Source organism: Hyla sarda, chromosome 1, assembly GCF_029499605.1.
Source record: "Hyla sarda isolate aHylSar1 chromosome 1, aHylSar1.hap1, whole genome shotgun sequence".
Taxonomy (NCBI): Eukaryota; Metazoa; Chordata; class Amphibia; order Anura; family Hylidae; genus Hyla; species Hyla sarda.
The window spans coordinates 187,441,795-187,459,458 of record NC_079189.1 but is presented as its reverse complement, the minus strand read 5'-3'; the positions used below and the strand labels follow the sequence as shown (position 1 = coordinate 187,459,458).

At 46.3% G+C, this 17,664-nt stretch overlaps 1 protein-coding gene across 2 annotated transcripts in view; it reads left to right on the top strand.

Annotated features, from left to right (window-relative positions):
- The first annotated feature begins 4,726 nt into the window (after window positions 1–4,726).
- The window catches only part of PDE5A (phosphodiesterase 5A), a 352,640-nt gene continuing 339,702 nt past the window's right edge, over window positions 4,727–17,664 (top strand). Inside the window, exon 1 of one of the 2 annotated variants that reach the window (XM_056565902.1) lies at window positions 4,727–4,781. The gene's annotated coding sequence lies outside the window, so the exon portion shown is untranslated. The remainder of the gene's footprint in view (window positions 4,782–17,664) is intronic. The other variant, XM_056565920.1, reaches the window with a different exon arrangement.

Below are 17,664 nucleotides of genomic sequence, written 5' to 3'. Positions count from 1 at the left end.
CTCCATTCCTCAAGTGCTAATTTAATGGCTAGAAGCTCTCGATCCCCGATGGAGTAGTTCCTCTCCGCTGGAGAGAAGGTCCTAGAGAAAAAACCACAAGTGACAGCATGCCCGGAAGAATTTTTTTGTAGAAGAACAGCTCCAGCTCCCACTGAGGAGGCATCAACCTCCAATAGGAAGGGTTTGGAAGGGTCAGGTCTGGAGAGGACGGGAGCCGAAGAAAAGGCAGACTTGAGTCGTTTAAAGGCGTCTTCTGCTTGAGGAGGCCAGGACTTGGGATCAGCATTTTTTTTGGTTAAAGCCACGATAGGAGCCACAATGGTAGAAAAATGTGGAATAAATTGCCTGTAATAATTGGCGAACCCCAAAAAGCGTTGGATAGCACGGAGTCCGGTGGGGCGTGGCCAATCTAAGACGGCAGAGAGTTTGTCTGGATCCATCTGTAGTCCCTGGCCAGAGACCAAATATCCTAGAAAAGGAAGAGATTGGCATTCAAACAGACATTTCTCAATTTTGGCATAGAGTTGGTTGTCACGAAGTCTCTGAAGAACCATACGGACATGCTGGCGGTGTTCTTCTAGATTGGCAGAAAAAATTAGGATATCGTCCAGATATACAACAACACAGGAGTATAACAGATCACGAAAAATTTCATTGACAAAGTCTTGGAAGACGGCAGGGGCGTTGCACAGTCCAAAGGGCATGACCAGATACTCAAAGTGTCCATCTCTGGTGTTAAATGCCGTTTTCCACTCGTCCCCCTCTCTGATGCGGATGAGGTTATAGGCGCCTCTTAAGTCCAATTTAGTGAAGATGTGGGCACCTTGGAGGCGATCAAAGAGTTCAGAGATGAGGGGTAAGGGGTAGCGGTTCTTAACCGTGATTTTATTAAGACCGCGGTAGTCAATGCACGGACGTAGGGAGCCATCTTTTTTGGACACAAAGAAAAATCCGGCTCCGGCAGGAGAGGAGGATTTACGGATAAAGCCCTTTTTTAGATTCTCCTGGACGTATTCGGACATGGCAAGAGTCTCTGGGGCAGAGAGAGGATAAATTCTGCCCCGGGGTGGAGTAGTGCCCGGGAGGAGGTCGATAGGGCAATCATAAGGCCTGTGAGGAGGTAGAGTCTCAGCTTGTTTTTTGCAGAAAACATCCGCGAAGTCCATATAGGCCTTAGGGAGACCAGTTACTGGAGGAACCACAGAGTTACGGCAAGGGTTACTGGGAACCGGTTTTAGACAGTTCTTGGAACAAGAGGACCCCCAACACTTGATCTCCCCAGTGGACCAATCCAGGGTAGGGGAATGAAGTTGAAGCCAGGGAAGTCCAAGGAGAATTTCCGAGGTGCAATTGGGGAGGACCAAAAGTTCAATCCTCTCATGATGAGATCCGATGCTCATAAGAAGGGGCTCCGTGCGGAAACGTATGGTACAGTCCAATCTTTCATTATTTACACAATTGATGTAGAGGGGTCTGGCGAGACTGGTCACCGGGATGTTGAATTTGTTGACGAGAGAGGCCAAAATAAAATTTCCTGCAGATCCAGAGTCCAAGAAGGCCACTGTAGAGAAGGAGAAGGCAGAGGCAGACATCCGCACAGGCACAGTAAGACGTGGAGAAGCGTACGTCTTTCCAGGCGGGGAGGACGGATAGGACAATCTCTCAGGAAGTGTTCGGTACTGGCACAGTACAGGCAGAGGTTCTCCATACGGCGTCGTGTCCTCTCTTGAGGTGTCAGGCGAGACCGGTCGACCTGCATAGCCTCCACGGCGGGAGGCACAGGAACAGATTGCAGGGGACCAGAGGAGAGAGGAGCCGAGGAGAAGAAACGCCTCGTGCGAACAGAGTCCATATCTTGGCGGAGTTCCTGACGCCTTTCGGAAAAACGCATGTCAATGCGAGTGGCTAGGTGAATAAGTTCATGTAGATTAGCAGGAATTTCTCGTGCGGCCAGAACATCTTTAATGTTGCTGGATAGGCCTTTTTTGAAGGTCGCGCAGAGGGCCTCATTATTCCAGGACAATTCTGAAGCAAGAGTACGGAATTGTACGGCATACTCGCCAACGGAAGAATTACCCTGGACCAGGTTCAACAGGGCAGTCTCAGCAGAAGAGGCTCGGGCAGGTTCCTCAAAGACACTTCGGATTTCCGAGAAGAAGGAGTGTACAGAGGCAGTGACGGGGTCATTGCGGTCCCAGAGCTGTGTGGCCCATGACAGGGCTTTTCCGGACAGAAGGCTGACTACGAAAGCCACCTTAGACCTTTCAGTGGGAAACAGGTCCGACATCATCTCCAGATGCAGGGAACATTGGGAAAGAAAGCCACGGCAAAACTTAGAGTCCCCATCAAATTTATCCGGCAAGGATAAGCGTATCCCAGGAGCGGCCACTCGCTGCGGAGGAGGTGCAGGAGCTGGCGGAGGAGATGACTGCTGAAGCTGTGGTAGTAACTGTTGTAGCATAACGGTCAGTTGAGACAGCTGTTGGCCTTGTTGCGCTATCTGTTGTGACTGCTGGGCGACCACCGTGGTGAGGTCAGCGACAACTGGCAGAGGAACTTCAGCGGGATCCATGGCCGGATCTACTGTCACGATGCCGGCTGGCAGGTAGTGGATCCTCTGTGCCAGAGAGGGATTGGCGTGGACCGTGCTAGTGGACCGGTTCTAAGCCACTACTGGTTTTCACCAGAGCCCGCCGCAAAGCGGGATGGTCTTGCTGCGGCGGTAGTGACCAGGTCGTATCCACTAGCAACGGCTCACCTCTCTGGCTGCTGAAGATAGGCGCGGTACAAGGGAGTAGACAGAAGCAAGGTCGGACGTAGCAGAAGGTCGGGGCAGGCAGCAAGGATCGTAGTCAGGGGCAACGGCAGAAGGTCTGGAAACACAGGCAAGGAACACACAAGGAACGCTTTCACTGGCACTAAGGCAACAAGATCCGGCAAGGGAGTGCAGGGGAAGTGAGGTGATATAGGGAAGTGCACAGGTGAACACACTAATTGGAACCACTGCGCCAATCAGCGGCGCAGTGGCCCTTTAAATCGCAGAGACCCGGCGCGCGCGCGCCCTAGGGAGCGGGGCCGCGCGCGCCGGGACAGAACAGACGGAGAGCGAGTCAGGTAGGGGAGCCGGGGTGGGCATCGCGAGCGGGCGCTACCCGCATCGCGAATCGCATCCCGGCTGGCAGCGGAATCGCAGCGCCCCGGGTCAGAGGACGTGACCGGAGCGCTGCCGCGGGGAGAGTGAAGCGAGCGCTCCGGGGAGGAGCGGGGACCCGGAGCGCTCGGCGTAACAGTAGAGCACTCCATTCACATTTGAGGCCTAAGTGTGTTACTGACTTATCAGTTGCTGATAGTTGCGTACATTCACAGTAGAGTTGAGTGAATTTCAAAAGTTCGGATGGCCAAGATTGCTAAATAAAATAAAAAAGTGTAGTTCGTAGCGAACAGGTTCTCTGCAAACCAGCAATGAAATAAACCTCAAAACTCATGTATAACACTGTCTAAGAGCTTTAACCTGTTGATGCGTTCAGGTATGCCCTTGCTCCTTGGTACTTAAGAACCAAGGGTGTACCTGTACGCCCGTGGGAATTCTGGTCCCCGACGCTCGCTGGGCAGTGATCGGAATGGGATGCCTGCTGAAATCATTCAGCAGGCATCCCATGCAAACCCCTGGGGTGGTCCTGGGTCAATTCAGACCGGCGATCTGTGGCAATTCCGGGTCATTCAGGTCTCTGGGGACCCGAAGAACCGGAAGTGGAAGGTGATCTGTTGACGTAACACAGTCACCTAATCATCCAGCTGCCTTAGCTGTGTGAGGCAGCAGTGATTCTCCTTCCACAGCTATTTGATTAGACGGTCTTGTACGACTATCCAATCAAATCTCCTCCCGCCCACCAACAACTGGTATTTTGGTGAGCAGAGTAGAGCTTGTGAGGATATACAGTATGATCCCCCCAAGAGGGATGTTCTTATGCTCACCACAATTCATGGTAACGGCAACACCCCTGTCAGTGTCCGAGGTACCATGGCACCGGTCCTCAAGCCTGATTGATGCAGAATGTGTCACAAGAGGGGGATACAGAAGGACACCACCACTCAATGCAACACTTGCAGCGATCATCCGGGCCTCTGCATTAAAGGTTGCTTCAGAGAGTATCACACTTCCAAGGAGCACAAAATTCTCCTTTCTCAATTTAAATTCCCCTTGATTTGACCCCAATGTACCGGTCCACAGTACATAGTCCTCCAAATTTTTAACCCCTAACAAAAACCAAAACCCATTTACATAATACCCCTGATAAGACCTCTGGTGGTATTGGGTCAGGTGTCAGAGTCATTTGCATGAGGGGTTATCAAGTTGCCTCAAATGTGCAGTGCTCTCTCTATACCTGAGCGGGGTGCGCATTTGGGGTAACAGAATAGGGATGGCCACACACATCACATTCCCAGAATGATGAATCAGAGTATAGGGTTTGGGGTGGGCATCATTTTTACTTTTGGCTAAACTCTGGGTCATCATTCTGGGTACCCGATTGGCATATTATTAGGAAAATTGTAATTTTCTTTCTTTTTTTTTTTTTTTTTTTAAAACCTACCCTTCATCCATTCTTGGAAAATAAATCCAGGAAATGCCCGTCCTTTCAAAATGTAGTCACATGTGGCTGTTTCCTTTTTTTATTTTCCTCTGAATGTATGTAACTGTCAGTTATTGATATGTCAGTTAGAAACACAGGCCTCAAACGCACAGTGCTCTTTCCTCCACTGAGCAGTGTGCGCATTTCCAGGTAACAGTTTAGGGATAGCCACCCAAAAACACATTCCCATAATGATGAAGCAGAGAATAGGGTTTGTGACGGGCACACGTTTTATTTTTGCCTATGCTCTGGGTCATCATACTGAGTACACAGATAGCATATCAGTTGGAAAATTAAAATGTTCCTGGTCCTAAACTACACTTTATCCATTCATGGAAAATAAATATATGAAATAGCCGTCCGTTCCAAATGTCCACTTCACCCCTATAAAGATTTCTCAGGTGGTGTACTTTCTATAATGGGGTCACATGTGGGTGTTTCTTTTATTTTCCTCTGAATATATGTAACCACCAGGTAATGAAATGTCATAGCCCTCAAATGCGAACATAGCTCTCTGAGTCTTGAGCCTGTTATGTGCCCGCACAGTAAGTTTTGTCCACATATGGGGTATTTTTTTTATTCTTGAGAAATTGAGCTAAACTTTTTTGTGGGCTTTTTCTCCCATTAGCCCTTGTGAATTAGCAACATTTTGTGTAACACCAACATTTAAATGAAAAAAAAAATCATATTTTCCTGGCCACTGTTCCAAAAACCTGTGAGGTGTAAATACTCACTGTACCCCTTGTTCCTTGAGGGGTATAGTTTAAAGATTTAGGTCACTTGCCATTTTTTTTTTCTTTGAGATTTTAGGTCTAAAACTCACCAGACCACTTTTTGTCCACATACGGGGTATTTCCTTAATCAGGAGAAATTGGGCTACACATTTTGGAGGGATTTTTCAATTATTAACCCTTGTGAAAATGAAAAGTTTGGAGTAACACCAGCATTTTAGTGCTAAAAATCAGATTTTTCATTTTTACAACCCACTATGGTGTCACATGTGTGGGGGGTTTCCACTGTTCTGGCTACACGGGGGCTTTGTAAACTCACATGGCCCCAACTTCAATTCCTGCCAAATTCTCTCTCCAAAAGCCCACTAGCGCTCCTTCTGTTCTGAGACCTGTAGTGCGCCAGCAGACCACTTTTTGTCCCCATATGGGGTATTTCCTTAATCAGGAGAAATTGGGCTACAAATCTTGGGGGGATTTTTCTCTGATTAACCCTTGTGACACCAGTATTTTAGTGTTTAAAAATCTAATTTTTAATTTTCATGTCAAACTTTAACAAAAAGTCGTCAAACACCTGTGCAGTGTAAATGCTCACTATACCCCTTGTTATGTTCCTTGAGGGGTGTAGTTTCCCAAATTGTGTGCCATGTGATGTTACAATTCTGTTCTGGCACCATGGCGGCTTCCAAAATGCAACATGCCCTCCAAAAACCATTACAGCAAAATTTTCTCTCTAAAATCCCAAATTTTCTCCTTCCCTCATGAGTCATGTTGTGCACCTGCAGAGTACTTTTCATTCAGATATGAGGTATTTCCATACTCAAGAGTAATTGGGTTCCAAATTTTGGGGAACGTTTTCTCCTTAAATTGGGTTCCAATTTTTGGGGAACTTTTCTCCTTTTACCCCCTGTAAAAATAAAGAAATTGGGCTACAAGAACATTATAAAAAATGGAGATTTGGATTTTTTTCCTCCACTTTGCTGCTATTCCTGTGAAACACCTAAAGGGTTAACAAAGGTTCTGAAAACTTTGAGGGGTGCAGTTTCTAAAATGGGGTCATTTGTGTGGTATTTCTCACAGAAATTCTTCAAAAAGTAAAAACATGTCAACTTTATGATGCAAATGTCAGGATCTGGGCTGGCGGATGGTGAGGACACTGGAGGTGGATCCTCTGTGCCAGAGAGGTGATGGCGTGGGCCGTACCAGGGGAAAGGAATCTAAGAGGTTACTGGTATTCACCAGAGCCCGCCGCAAAGCGGGATGGACTTGCTGCGGCGGTAACCCCCAGGTCGTTCCACCTGGTAGCGACTCAATCCCTCTGGCAGCTGAGATGGCGCGGTACAAAAGGACAAGGCAAGGTCGGACGTAGTAGAAGGTCATGGCAGGCGGCAAGGTTCGTAGTCAGGGGCAACAGCAAAGGTTCTGGGAACAAAGGCAATGGACACTCAGGAAACGCTTTCTCTAGGTACTAGGCAACAAGATCCGGCAAGGACAGGAAGGGGAAGTGGTGTTTTATACGTTTTAAAGTGATTGGGCCAGGCACCAATTAATGGTACACTGGCCCTTTAAATTTAAGAGAGCCGATGCACGCGCGCCCTAGAGAACGGGGCCGTGCGTGCCCGGAGGACACAGCAGGCAGGGAGAAGTAAGTGGAATGGGATGCGACCCGCGGGCGGACTTGTGCCGCCATGCAGATCGCATCCCCACCGGCAGCACTGAAGCAGCGCTCCCGGTCAGAGGGACAGACCGGGGCGCTGCAGGGAGGCACACGCCGTGAGCGCTCAGGGATGGATGCGGGACCCGGAGCGCTCGGCGTTACAGTACCCCCCCACCCTTTGGTCTCCCCCTCTTCTTGGATCTTAGGAACTTACGGATGAGCTCTTTATTAAGAATATTGGCCTCAGGCTCCCAGGACCTCTCCTCAGGACCGCAATTCTCCCAATTGACCAAAAATAATTTTTTACCTCTGACACTTTTGGATGCCAGAATTTCTTTTACAGCAAAGATGTTGGAGGAACCGGAGACAGGGGTAGGGACCACGACCTTGGGAGAAAAACGGTTAAAAACAACAGGCTAGAGTAGAGAAACGTGGAAAGAGTTAGGAATACAGAGAGAGGGGGGGAAGATGAAGTTGGTAAGAGACAGGGTTGATTTGTTTTTTGACTTTGAAAGGGCCTAAAAATTGGGGGCCCAACTTGTAACTGGGTACACGGAATCGAATGTACTTAGCAGAAAGCCATACCTTGTCAACAGGCTTCTGGCGTGGAGTCTTGTCACGGGCACAGGTTGTACAGGCCCGAACAAAACCTGTCACATCCTTCTCCAAGGAAGGCCACCAATAGTGTCTGTAAATCAACTGCACAGACTTCTTGACACCAGCATGTCCGGCCAAATTAGAAGAGTGACCCCATTTAAGAATTTTGAGGCGAAGGCGTGGAGGTACAAAGGTCTTCCCTGGAGGAACTTGCACAAGAGTGGTAGGAGCGGAGGAGATCAGACACTCAGGAGGTATTATGTGCTGTGGAGGGGCTTCAGATTCGGAGACATTGGTGGAACGTGATAGTGGGTCAGCTCTGACGTTCTTGTTAGCTGGACGAAAATGAATTTCAAAATTGAAGCGGGCAAAAAACAATGTCCATCTAGCTTGGTGAGGATTTAATCGCTGGGCAGTCTGGAGATACGATAAATTTTTATGATCCGTGTAAATGATAATGGGATGCAGGGAGCCCTCCAAAAGATGTCTCCACTCCTCAAGTGCCAATTTAATGGCCAAAAGTTCACGATCTCCAATCGAATAATTTTTTTCTGCAGGAGAAAACGGCACCGGCACCGACAGAAGAAGCATCCACCTCGAGAATAAAAGGCTTCGAGGGATCAGGCCTGGACAGAATAGGTGCCGAAGCGAAGGCAGTCTTGAGTTGGTTAAAGGCCTCCTCCGCCATTGGTGGCCAGGACCTCAGGTTCGCGTCTTTCTTAGTCAATGCTACAATAGGTGCAACGATGGAGGAGAAGTGGGGAATAAATTGACGATATTAGTTAGCGAACCCGAGGAAACGTTGGATAGCTCGTAGTCCAGAGGGGCGTGGCCAATCCAGAACCGCAGAAAGCTTGCCAGGGTCCATTTGAAGGCCTAGACTGGACACTATGTATCCCAGGAAAGGTAGACTGCTACATTCAAAGAGACATTTTTAAATCTTAGCATAAAGATCATTTTTGCGTAGGCGCTGTAACACCTAACGGACATGGAGGCGATGTTCCTCAGAGTTGGAAGAGAAAATAAGAATGTCATCCAGATAGACTACTACACAGGTATACAGCATGTCACGAAAATTTTTATTGACAAAGTCCTGGAAAACTGCAGGGGCGTTGCAAAGGCCGAAAGGCATGACAAAATACTCAAAATGTCCGTCACGGGTGTTGAATGCAGTCTTCCACTCTTCTCCTTCACGTATACAGATAAGATAATAAGCCCTTCTTAGATCAAGTTTGGTAAAAAAAAATTCTCCCCGCAGACATTCAAACAGTACAGAGATAAGGGGGAGTGGATAACGCTTTTTTACTGTAATTTTATTTAAACCACGTTAATCGATGCATGGACGCAGGGTTCCATCTTTCTTAGCAAAGAAGAAGAACCCTGCTCCGGCAGGGGAAGAAGATTTTCTGATAAATCCTTTTTTTTAGATTTTCCTGAACATACTCGGACATGGCTTGGGTCTCTGGAGCAGAGAGTGGATAAATCCTGGCACGGGGTGGAGAAGTTCAAGGAAGCAAGTCAATAGGGCAGTCAAAGGGTCTGTGTGGTGGTAAGACCTCTGCTTGCTTTTTACAAAAAACATCCCAAAAGTCCTGGTAGGACTTAGGCAGGCCTGGCAGAGGTGAAGCGACGGGTACTTGACTGGAGGGTAAAGTCTTAAGGCATTGCTTGTGACAGGTAGGGCCCCAACTCTTAATGTCCCCAGAAGACCAGTCGAGGATAGGAGAGTAGCGCTGGAGCCAAGACAAGCCAAGTAGAACTTCTGAGGTAAAGTTGGGAAGTACAAAAAATTCAATTTTCTCATGATGGAGGACACCAACGTTCATGCGCAAGGGCTCTGTGCGATAGCGCACGGTACAGTCCAGATTCTGTCCACTCACGGAGGAAATGAAGAAGGGCTTGACGAGACGGGTCACAGGGATGTTGAATCTGTTGACTAAAGAGGCCTCAATGAAATTTCCTGTTGAACCAGAGTCCAGAAAGGCCACAGCAGAAAAGGCAGTTTTAGCAGGCAAAGAAATCCGTAAAGGAATCGTCAGGCGTGGAGAGGATGAATCCACACCCAGTAACGCCTCTCCCACGTTTACTAGGTGTGTGCATCTTCCTAGACTCGGAGGACGAAGAGGACAGACCTTTAGGAAATGCTCGGAGCTCGCACAGTACAGACAAAGGTTCTCATTCCTACGGCGAGTCCTCTCAAGTTGGGTCAGGAGAGACCGATCCACATGCATAGCCCCCTCGGCGGAAGGCACAGTAACAGGTTGCAGCGGATGCTGGAAGAGAGGTGTTAGACGGCGAAACCGCCTGGTGTGAACAAGATCCTTTTCTTGGCATAGCTCCTGTCGACTTTCTGAAAAACGCATATCAATGCGGGTGGCCAAATGGATTAGTTCAGACAGAGCTGAGGGCATCTCTCGTGCGGCCAGAACATCTTTGATGTGGCTGGATAAACCTTTCTTGAAGGTCGCGCAGAGAGCCTCATTATTCCAAGCTAATTCTGAGGCAAGAGTCCGAAACTGAATGGCGTAATCGCCCACTGTAGAGTTTCCTTGGACAAGATTCAACAAAGCCGTCTCGGCAGAAGAAATCCGGGCAGGTTCCTCAAAGACAGAGCGAACTTCAGAGAAGAAGGTCTGGACTGAAGTGGTGACTGGATCGTTGCGGTCCCAAAGCGGAGCGGCCCAAGACAAGGCCTTTCCAGAAAGTAAGCTGACCACAAATGCCACCTTTGACCGTTCAGTAGGAAATTGGTCAGCCAACAGCTCCAAGTGCAGAGAACACTGGGTCAGGAAGCCACGGCACAACTTAGAGTCCCCGGCAAATTTGTCAGGAAGAGAAAGACGGACTCTGGTACTGGTAGCGGCAGCGTGCAGTTGAGGAGGTGCAGGAGCTGGCGGAAAAGACGGCTGCTGCAGGGGCAGAAGTTGCTGGACCATTGCAGTCAGTTGGGTCAAATGATGCCCTTGTTGGGCTACCTGTTGAGACTGTTGAGCCACAACGGTGGTGAGGTCTCCAAGGCTTGGTAGCGGCACCTCAGCGGAATCCATGGCCGGATCTACTGTCAGGATCCGGGCTGGCGGATGGTGAGGACACTGGAGGTGGATCCCCTGTGCCAGAGAGGTGATGGCGTGGGCCCTACCAGGGGAACTAAGAGGTTACTGGTATTCACCAGAGCCCGCCGCAAAGCGGGATGGACTTGCTGTGGCGGTAACCCCCAGGTCGTTCCACCCGATAGCGACTCAATCCCTCTGGCAGCTGAGATGGCGCGGTACAAAAGGACAAGGCAAGGCAAGGTCAGACGTAGCAGAAGGTCAGGGCAGGCGGCAAGGTTCGTAGTCAGGGGCAACAGCAAAGATTCTGGGAACAAAGGCAATGGACACTCAGGAAATGCTTTCTCTAGGCACTAGGCAACAAGATCCGGCAAGGACAGGAAGGGGAAGTGGTGTATTATACGTTTTAAAGTGATTGGGCCAGGCACCAATTAATGGTGCACTGGCCCTTTAAATTTAAGAGAGCCGGCGCGCGCGCACCCTAGAGAACGGGGCCGCGCACGCCAGGAGGACACATCAGGCAGAGAGAGGTAAGTGCAAAGGGATGCGACCCGTGGGCGGACTTGTGCCGCCATGCGGATCGCAACCCCGCCGGCATAACTGAAGCAGCGCTCCCATTCAGAGGGACAGACCGGGCCGCTGCAGGGAGGCACACGCCGTGAGCGCTCCGGGATGGATGCGGGACCCGGAGCGCTCGGCGTTACAGCAAACAGAAAGTAGACATATTGTATATGTGAATCAATATATAATTTATTTGGGATGTCCATTTTCCTTACAAGCAGAGAGCTTCAAATTTAGAAAAATGCAAATTTTTCAAACTTTTCATGTCATTTTTGAATTTTTCACTAACAAATTATGCAAGTATTGACGAAAATTTTCCACTAATATAAAGTACAATATGTCACAAAAAAAATAATCTTGGATTAAAATTCATAAGTAAAAGCATGTCAGAGTTATTAGTGCATAAAGTGATAGTGGTCAGATTTGCAAAAAATGGCCTGGTTCTTAAGTTTAAAATGGGCTTTATCCACAAGGGGTTAAAGGGGTACACCGGTAAAAAAAACAACTTTTTTTCTAATCAACTGATGCCAGAAAGTACAGATTTGCTAATTACTTCTATATAAAAATCTTAATCCTTCCAGTACTTATCAGCTGCTGTATACTACAGAGGAAGTTGAGTTGTTTTTTTCTGTCTGACCACATTGCTCTCTGCTGACACCTCTGTCTGTGTCAGGAACTGTCCAGAGCAGGAGAGGTTTACTATGGGGAATCCATATCAGACAGAGGTGTCAGCAGAGAGCAATGTGGTCAGACAGAAAAGAGATATGCCACTTCCTCTGTAGTATACAGCAGGTGATAAGTACTAGAAGGTTTAAGATTTTTAAATAGAAGTGATTTACAAATCTGTTTAACTTTTTGTCACTAGTTGATCTTAAAAAATGTGTTTTCCACTGGAGAACCCCTTTAAAGCACTATATAACAATGCTAGGGTCACCTAGGAATGTTAGTTTTAGGGTACGTTTACATGGGCGGATTACCTGTGGAATTTCGGCAGAAAATCTGCAGCAGATTTTGCTACCATTGACTTCCATGGGTGAGCAGAAAATCTGCAATAGAGGCAGATTTGCAGATTTTCCTTCTGATCCATTGAAGGCAATGGTAGCAAAATCGCTTGCAGATTTTCCGTAGTAAATACACTGCGGAAATTCCGCAGGTAATCCGCCCTTGGGAACGTACCCTTAAAGTGGTTTTAAGGCAAAGTTATTGCTAAGTTACGGCAACATGCAGTAACCTATGGTAACTAACAGCTTGTTTAAAAACACACTGCGCTAGCAAAGTTTCTATGCTTCTTAAATGAGCGCTGTCACTTTAAAAAACTATTGACAGAATGTAAAGACCTATCAAAAGATTTGATCGGTCAGGGTCTGATTGTTCAGACTACAACTGATAGTTAGAACTAGCTAGGAGAAGAGTGCTCTAAGCGAGACAAACTTACAATGTAAGTCTATGGAATTGCCTCGATGAGGTGCACTTTTATGTCCGCTCATTCTAACAATTGGTCGGGATCTGAACACTCAGACACTGACCGATTAAACCTTTTGACATATCTATAGGACATGAAATTTGACAGGTACAGTACAGTTGCCTGCCGATGTATAAAAAAATTCTCCATTTTTGGGAGTTGCAACAGGATATTGAAGAACCTGCAGATAGTGAAGAAATAGATTTTGTGAATGTTGAAAATTAGAAGAAAAAAAATTGGGGGGGAGGGGATCATGGCGGGTTGTTTATGTGTAGGCCTGGTGTAAGGACCTGAAGGGTTAATCTGCACTGAGAGCTTTTGTTTTGTCTTGTTGCTATGGTTACACCTGTCTGCTGAAACTGGTTAGCTTAACTTGATCAGAGCACCTGTTCTGGCTCCTATATAAGCTGGCAGTCTGCTCTCACACCTTGCCTGCTATAGAGCTCTGTGTACCGTAGCTAGCATTTATATTGTATCTGTTATATCTGGCATATTGACCCTTTGGCTCTGCTCTCTGACTCTTCTCCAAGCTTTGCTAATTGGCTTCTCTGTAACCTCTAAGTATCGACTTTGACTGTGGACAGCGACTTATTATGTGTATGTTTAGTTATTTTTCTGTTTGAGTGATTTCATTCTGTGTCCCTACCTCCGTCTGCATTATAGTTTATTATTTTGTATTTTATATTATATTGTAAGCAGGGACTGTCACTGTGGCTGCATTATAGTTTATAATTTTGTATTTTATATTATATTGTAAGCGGGGACTATCACTGTGGTTACGGACCCGCTACCTAGGGCGGGTACTTAAGTAGGCAGGGATAGGGGGAGTAGGTGAGAATAGTGTGCACTCCTTCCCTGCCCAGATGTGACACCTGGCAGGTAGTAGCAGTACATCGCTTTGGTGACAATTCATGTCCGGTAGGAAACCTTGATTTAAAAACTTTGTCATCATTTACTCCAGAAGAAGCTGCTACTGTTCCTTGCTCTCACAGACATAGCACTGGCAGAGGGAGTGGAGTGTTGACTAAGCGGGGAGTGGAGAGTGTACGCCTGCTCAGCCGGTGTTTGCTGTTGGAAAGCTGTGGCAAGCTGCCCCCTCCATTCATGTATATGGGAGGGGGCTTATGGCCGTTATGCCCCTCCCATAGAAATGAGTGGAGGGGGGAGTGGTGTGATGTCACAGGGGGGCGTGACGTTACATCACATATCCAGTCTCGTAACCCGGAAGTATCCAACACTGGAGATGCAGCCCCGCATAAAATGCGGGTGCTGCAGGGAGATCGCAGGGGTCCCAGTGGCGGGCCCCCCGCGATCAGACATTGTATCTCCTATCCTGTGGATAGGGGATAAAAGCTTAGATCCCGGAATACCCCTTTAAGTTCTCATCTCTTTTCCTCATGCACACAATACACCTGTCAGTGTCAAAAGACTTTTTGAAAGTTTAGCGAGCTGATATTACCCTGAAGTACAGAGCAAAACCAGGTTTGCCAGGCTTGGATCACTTATCTCTATTAAAACCACGAGGATAAGTGCCAGCATCAGTGAAAAATAAAAACGTTATGGGTCTGACAAGGTGAAGAGGAAGAAAACATAAGCCAAATAACAGCATTGGGTTCAGAAAGGGTTAAAGACATATTTGGGGGCATTTTCTGAAAGATCAATTTTTTATAATTTCATATTTATATGGTGACGTCTATTTTTGTTTTCTCATGAGCTAGAATTAAAACCTAGCTGTGCATGAAAGGCCAACTGTTTTCCACAGCTGGACAAAAAAAAAAAAGATAACCGCTCTATAAGTTCAGCATATAATTCTTACTCCAGCAATTCCCAAAATTCCAATTATACTAGTTTAAGAGAAAAATATAAAATATTTAACTGAAGTTAAATGAGAGAAAAATTCAAGTGCACAGATTTTAACAGTTCATATCGATATACCATCTTTAGTCCATCCATAGCCTTTTCTAAAATATTGTCAAATGGGCACTGTCAGATACATAAACTTTATATATGTTGTACATATTGACAAAACATTAACCTTCCTAATATACTTCATAAGAAAATTTTATTTCCTTTTCATAAAAATCATGGTGGCTTATAAAACCATGGCTTTGTCCAAGCTGAAGTACAGGCATGGACAAAGTCCAGTAAGTAAGGGTAGGCTAGCACCCCTCCAGTCTGATAGGACAGGAGAGGGCACAGAGGAGGGCTGTCAGACAGGAGAGAGCCCAGAGGAGTCCTACCAGACAGGAGAGAGTACATAGGAGTACTATCAGACAGGATAGAGCACAGAGGAGTGCTATCAGACAGGAGAGAGCACACAGGAGTACTATCAGACAGGAGAGAGCACAGAGGAGTCCTATTAGACAGGAGAAAGCACAGAGGAGTACTATTAGATAGGAGAGAACACAGAGAAGTCCTATCAGACAGGAGAGAGCACAGAGGAGTTCTATCAGACAGGAGAGAGCACAGAGGAGTCCTATCAGACAGGAGAGAGCACAGATGAGTCCTATCAGACAGGAGAGAGCACAGAGGAGTCCTATCAGACAGAAGAGAACACAGAGGAGTACTGTCAGACAGGAGAGAACACAGAGAAGTCCTATCAGACAGGAGAGAGCACAGAGGAGTACTATCAGACAGGATAGATCACAGAGGAGTACTGTCAGACAGGAGAGAGCACAGAGGAGTACTATCAGACAGGATAGAGCACAGAGGAGTACTTTCAGACAGGAGAGAGCACAGAGGAGTCGTATCAGACAGGAGAGAGCACAGAGGAGTCCTATCAGACAGGAGAGAGCACAGAGGAGTGCTATCAGACAGGAGAGAGAACAGAGGAGTGCTATCAGACAGGAGAGAACAGAGTGGAGTACTATCAGACAGGAGAGAGCACAGAGGAGTACTATCAGACAGGAGAGAGCAAGGAGGAGTCCTATCAGACAGGAGAGAGCACAAAGGAGTCCTATCAGACAGGAGAGAGAACAGAGGAGTGCTATCAGACAGGAGAGAACAGAGTGGAGTACTATCAGACAGGAGAGAGCACAGAGGAGTACTATCAGACAGGAGAGAGCAAGGAGGAGTCCTATCAGACAGGAGAGAGCACAAAGGAGTGATAGCCCACCCTCAATTATTGGACATTGTCCATGCCTGTACTTCAGCTTGGACAATGCCATGATTTTATAAGCCATGATTTCTATAAAAAGGAAATAACATTTTCTTATGAAGTATATTAGAAAGATTAATGTTTTGCCAAGATGTACAACATTTAAAACGTTTTTTTGTATTTGACAGTGCCCTTTTAAATGCTCATATATCATCCTAAAAGTGAAATAAGAAACATACTATTTGCACACTGCACAGTATATGCTACTCTCAACAGTTCACTCAACTATAAACATGCTGAGGTATATTTATAAATAAAATTGCACCAAAAAGCCAAGGTGGTTGTTTATTTTGTAAATAAGTGACAATGCATGCCAACTGGAATCCACACCTTCTTTTCCAGACTGTCAGAAAAAGTGCATCTGGACTTAATAAATATGGCCTTCTGACTGAATATCCCTTTCAATGCAATTGTGCCTAATAGCTGCCAAAGGTTCATGAAACATCTGGGATAGCATTTGTATTTTTATGTTTTAGAGCTTGATTTGATGCAGTCTGCCAAAGTCTCCTGTGGTCTATTCCTTGACACTTCTTATTCCCCCCCCCCCCCCCCCAAAGCCAGATATTACCTCAGAGCAGGGATGCCATCAGACATTTTGGGGCCCCTTACACAGATCATGGCCTGAGCACCCCTCCCCCCATCCCTGACTCTACCCCTAAGGCCCACCCAACTCTGCCCTATGGCCCTCCTCACTCTGTCCTGGGGCCTGCCCCAACTCTACCCTAGCCCCCTCTCACTCCACTTTAGGGTCCATCCCCAATTTTATTTTATTATTTATTTTAACCCCTTAAGGACCAGGCCATTTTATACCTTAAGGACCGGAGCGTTTTTTGCAATTCTGACCACTGTCACTTTAAACATTAATAACTCTGGAATGCTTTTAGTTATCATTCTGATTCCGAGACAGTTTTTTCGTGACATATTCTACTTTAACGTAGTGGTAAAATTTTATGGTAACTTGCATCCTTTCTTGGTGAAAAATCCCCAAATTTGATGAAAAAAATGAAAATTTTGCATTTTTCTAACTTTGAAGCTCTCTGCTTGTAAGGAAAATGGATATTCAAAATATATTTTTTTGGGGTTCACATATACAATATGTCTACTTTATGTTTGCATCATAAAATGTATGAGTTTTTACTTTTGGAAGACACCATAGGGCTTCAAAGTTCAGCAGCAATTTTGAAATTTTTCACAAAATTTTCAAACTCACTATTTTTCAGGGACCAGTTCAATTTTGAAGTGGATTTGAAGGGTCTTCATATTAGAAATACCCCATAAAAGACCCCATTATAAAAACTACACCCCCTAAAGTATTCAAAAAAACATTCAGTAAGTGTATTAATCCTTTAGGTGTTTCACAGGAATAGCAGCAAAGTGAAGGAGAAAATTCAAAATCTTCATTTTTTACACTCGCATGTTCTTGTAGACCCAATTTTTGAATTTTTACAAGGGGTAAAAAGGAGAAAATTTTTACTTGTATTTGAAACCCAATTTCTCTCGAGTAAGGACACACCTCATATGTCTATGTAAAGTGTTCGGCGGGCGCAGTAGAGGGCTCAGAAGGGAAGGAGCGACAAATGGTTTTTGGGGGGCATGTCACCTTTAGGGAGCCCCTATGGTGCCAGGACAGCAAAAAAAAAAAAACATGGCATACCATTTTGGAAACTAGACCCCTCAGGGAACAAGAGGTAAAGTGAACCTTAATACCCTACAGGTGATTCACGACTTTTGCATATGTAAAAAAAATATATATTTTTTTTACCTAAAATGCTTGGGCATGCTGGGTGTTGTAGTTATGCAACAGCTGGAGGTATACTACTT